Source organism: Filicampus tigris, chromosome 3 (assembly GCF_054856515.1).
Source record: "Filicampus tigris isolate MCC_2025a chromosome 3, RoL_Ftig_1.0, whole genome shotgun sequence".
Taxonomy (NCBI): Eukaryota; Metazoa; Chordata; class Actinopteri; order Syngnathiformes; family Syngnathidae; genus Filicampus; species Filicampus tigris.
Window position 1 is genome coordinate 21,766,907 of NC_141219.1, and position 4,748 is coordinate 21,771,654.

A 4,748-nucleotide genomic window follows, 5' to 3' on the forward strand; every position below is an offset into this window, starting at 1 on the left:
CATATTTAATGTGGCAAGCGGTGAGTAAGGACGAAGGATGCCCCGTTCATTTACAGTGGTTGGAACTAAAGTAGTACTGTATTAATCATTCGTCTCTGGTCTAATTTAGCTTGCAAGAAACTGCCGGGAGAAAACAACAAACCATGGACAAGGCCTGGATTTACAATGATGCATTTGTCGTACACTTTTGGGCACAGTCTACCTTTTGCGCCAGAAAAAGCACCTTACTACTGTATTCCCCATGGTCAGTTGTAGCCAAGGTGAAGACACGAAATTCCCAGCATGCTTGTAAATAGTTGTAAAGGATTAGAGCATCAAGGGACCAAGGGTCACGGCTAATGAAAGCGTAGGAGTGCCATTTAAGCTTGAAGGTTGCCTGGCAGTCAGTCTGACTCGGAGTGAACTGTGGCCGATAGCAGCTCCTGAATGTATGTGCTTTCTGTTGTCACTTGTGGGAACTGTGTCGTCCTTAAAACACAAACAAGGGCATTTTTTAAATGTTGTTGCCAATGCTAAATATCAAGATATTTAATGTGAGTTGAGGAACTTAATGTAATGTTTACTTGATTTGTTTGTGAAGTTGTAATATGAAAGGGAAGAGAGGGTATTGGGTGTATTGGTATGCCAATAATACTGAATGGAAAATGTATCTTCAGCAAAACTGAAACAAACTTCGCATGTTTTCTTTCAAAAATTGATTACACATCTGCCATGCATTGGCTTACTGTACACGACACGTATACCCTATTGCTGCCGGGCCAACCACCGGGCCGCGGACTGGTACCGCCGTGCAGGCCACTTTGGACCGGGCCGCGGCGGGCCGCACAGATGAAAGAAAGAAAAAAAAAGTACAGTACTTCTGGTTTATTTATTATCCGAGGCTGAAAATCATTTTATTTTGAAAAGTGACCGGATTCTCTCCGTTACATCTATCTATAACTGATTCTTAACGCATGTCAAGCAGAAAAAAAGGTTGGCGACCACTGCCCTACTGAATACAGATACTGTAGTCAATATAGATACAAGCACAAAGTGCAATTATTTTGTATGAATAGTTTGACACCTTGTGGTGACTATTGCACACTACAAAAACAAAACAAAACAAAAACCAAAAAACAAGCTGACCTTTAACTTTGACTGCAGGCATGAGTCTATTCCAGGGGTATCCGAAGTTTTTGCAAAGAGGGCCAGATATGGTGAGGCGAAAATGCCAGTACAGGCCAGGGTTAATTTGAAACATGGAATATTGTTGACAAAAATATTCGGTGAAAACTTTTAGATTTAAAAACAGGGAAATAGATAACAGTATCCTTCCAATGAGGGACAGTAGTTACGTATTTCAGTGAAAAATAGTCCAATTTCCACCTTTCCTTAAATTGTCGGAACCTCGCTGTCAACGTTCCCTATTTTTTTATTATTCATTGTCGCCATTTTAGAAACTGTCCGGAAAGGGTCGCACATGGTTATGGAGTTGGAGAGAGTACTGCTGCCCTCTTGTGTGTAAATGCTAAATTTCATTTAGAGTGTATTTTACTGTATTATGCTTGTCAACGGGGCTACTGGCCAGATGGAGAGGGTGCGGGCCGGATAAAACTTGGCCGTAATTAGCCCCCAGGCCGGAATTTGGACATGCCTGGTCTATTCTATGCCAAGCAGTGTTTCCCAACTAGGTAATCCTAGGAGTGAACGTGAGCACATTGCAGGGGCTACGTGGGAACATTTTAAGTTATTTCCCAGGTCAGTAACCCCTGTCCGTACCTGTGGCACAGACAGCCACGCCAAAATCACAAAAGCCGCATCAATTCAACTGTCTCATTAAAGCTCAGATGACTGATGAAAAGAAAGTAAAACTCAACTGCTATAGTGGGTGGGTCTGAATATTATTCTTGCTCAGTGTTTTGTTCCTGATAATTAACGTTTGATGCTTGTTTAAAACGGATTTATTCAAAGGAGCTCCATATTTTGTGATAAATGTTATAAGAGTTATAGATAACAAAGGCAGGTTTACTTTTTATTTTGCATCATTTTTTAATTTCACTTTTTTATTTTCAAGGCATCATATTTTTAATGTTTAATCATATGTTTAATTTGAGTAGGAAAGAAGACAATGCCCATGAATTTAACCTTCAAATTAAGGAAACAAAATTAAATGATTTTCATCACTCTACTTTTGGAGACTCCTCAACACGTACAAGGTATGAGTGAGGGTGCACTCACGGAATGACAAAAAGTTTGGGGGTGCACTACACAAAAAAGATTTGGAACCACTGGTATATGGGATAATTATTGAGAAGAAAATATAAGTGCAGATGAATAAAAACACAACATTTTTGTGTGGTCTAAACGTGTACTCAGTGGTGGCTGGTCATTGGTGTGCACTTGCCTACCCCTCCACCGATGGTGGTCACCCTGTACCTATCCTTGAAGACAAAAAAAATACAAATATTTTTAATCAATGAAAGATATTTTGAAATATATGTACAGTATATCTATTTTGAGTTGAGCAGGATAAATACTACAGTGGGTAATGACGAGTGAATGGTGTTACATTAATCTCTGTTACCCATTCATTCAAAGTTTGACATACCGGTACTTCCTGTTCAATGCAATAAATAGGACCAAGGTGGGGCGCATCATTCCAGCGCCCATGTTTACATGAACTTGGATTCTCTGCAGTTGAACCGATGGATTCCAGGATCCATATAGCTGTGAAAACATTCTGTATTTATCATTTCAAAATCAGATGACATCCCAGCAAGTGATGTAATGAATAAGATGTCCCCACCAATGAGTCCCTGCCACTGGTATGTGTTCTTTCCCACCTTGGCATTCCAGATGTGTGTTCCAGAGTCGAAAGCAGAAGTGAGGACACCTTTCCAGTACTGAAACCAGTCTGTTCAGATCTACAGGTAGATGGAGTCCTGCTCAGGCAGTGTCTGGGTCCAGAAACACAGGACAACAGACCACCTCGTTCATTCACTCCCACATGGTGAACTTGAGGTTGCCCAGAGGTTTGACTTCATCCAGCGGAGTTCCTTGAAAGCAGCTCGGGCTTGTTGGACAGCTGTTGGATTTTGGTCATTGCAACGTGGTAGTTCATTATGAAGGAAACATGGTCAGATGTGAGCTGCTCCTCTGTGATTCTGACCCTGTCTGAGAGATCGGTCATTGATCCGCTGAGAGCCTCAATCGTCTTTGTCATCATCTGAGTCTTCTTCTCTTCCATCCTCAGATCAGACAAATTTGGTCTGCTCCTCAGACTGTAGAAAGTAATGGAGCTCCGCAAAATTGTTTTTAATCTTGCTTTCAACCTGGTCCCTCTGGACCTTGATGGATTTTCTCTCACCGTAATATAATCTTCCAGTCTTCAGTCTCATCCTGAGGGGCTTTCTGAAGTTTCTCTCTGTGGTCATCAAGGGGACAGAACTTGTGGCCATAGTGGATTTTTGCACTTCTGGAGACAAAGCACACAGACTCCTCGTGGTCCGAGCAGAAGAGCTTCAGTTTATTCTTGTGCAGCTGGCTGATGGCCTCTGACTTCACTGAGTCTTGTCGAAAGGCCTCACACACATTGCTCACTGCCCAGTGCCAAGTTGCAAAGGAGATCCATTGAGCTACACCTTCTCAAGACCGGACGCAATCCATCTCTTTTCTGCTTCTACCACTGCTGTTGCTGCTGCTGCTGCTGCACACACCCACAACGGAAGCTGTGAGCAAACAGCAGCATGACAGGATCTCTAAAGACATTGAAACAGGTCAGACAACAGTGATCCTCTTCAGCTAGTCTGGCCTCTGAAGACAGTGTCTCAAAACAAGCTTCTAATGTTCACTTAGAGCAGCTCAAAGTATTAAGTGTGTGTCAAATATTTGATGAGACTTATGCAGAAGGTATGCACGCATTCTTGTTTTTAGAATCATCCTCTAGGAAACTATGAGCAACACATCAATGGAAGTACAGCATCACAAACACAGCCAACCAGACATTCAAGGTGTTAAAGTACTTTAACAAAAAACTGATAACTAAAATTATAATTTTGTTAATGATAGTTGATTGAACTCAACTATTTTTACTGTTTGTGTGTAATGTCTGAACACGTTTGGGTTTGAACACTCTTTATATGGTTTTAAGGTGATAGCTTAAGTTGTAATGATAAAGTCTGGAGTTTTGTAAATGCAGTAAAAAGTTTTAGATTTCTGTTTGTGAGTTTTGAAAATATGGGTGGGGGTTTTGAGAAATGTGTGTTAGCAATTGACAAAACCATGATCAGTCTTCACATATACAGTACATGAATACCACAAATTAATAATGTGATAACATAACATTCCTAAAGGTAATTTGAGCAAATTTGTCATTTAAAAGGAAGTCAACACAAAGGTATATTTTTCAAGAATATGTTCTATGCAGGCCCACTAGTTGAAACACAGCATTCTGATTAATGTTGCGTTTGTGTAATATCAGTTAATCCACCCGTTTTTAGCCATCTCAGGGGGCGGCCATTTTGTCAATTCTGTCAAATGAAAATGACATCATTAGCGTCATTAGCTGAGCCCTGACCAATCATGGCTCAGCTTTAGAAAACAGGTGAGCTGTGATTGGTTGTTCACTGAGTCTTGAGCAACTGTGATGTCATTTTCATTCGACAGAATTGACAAAATAAGTGCTGGCTGAAAACGGGAAGATTAATTCTTATTCCACAAACCCAATATTTATCAGAATGCCTTGTTGTGGGCCTGCATAGAACATATTC

The 4,748-nt window shown here is 40.8% G+C and overlaps 1 pseudogene across 1 annotated transcript; it reads right to left on the bottom strand.

Annotated features, from left to right (window-relative positions):
* Positions 1-1,992: 1,992 nt before the first annotated feature.
* Positions 1,993-3,984, bottom strand: LOC147150279 (E3 ubiquitin-protein ligase TRIM35-like; annotated as a pseudogene). The gene is made up of 3 exons (XR_015086128.1): positions 3,978-3,984; positions 2,823-3,792; positions 1,993-2,706 (listed from the first exon to the last, which is right to left on the bottom strand). The product of XR_015086128.1 is annotated as an E3 ubiquitin-protein ligase TRIM35-like (transcript).
* Between the last annotated feature and the right edge of the window lie 764 nt (positions 3,985-4,748).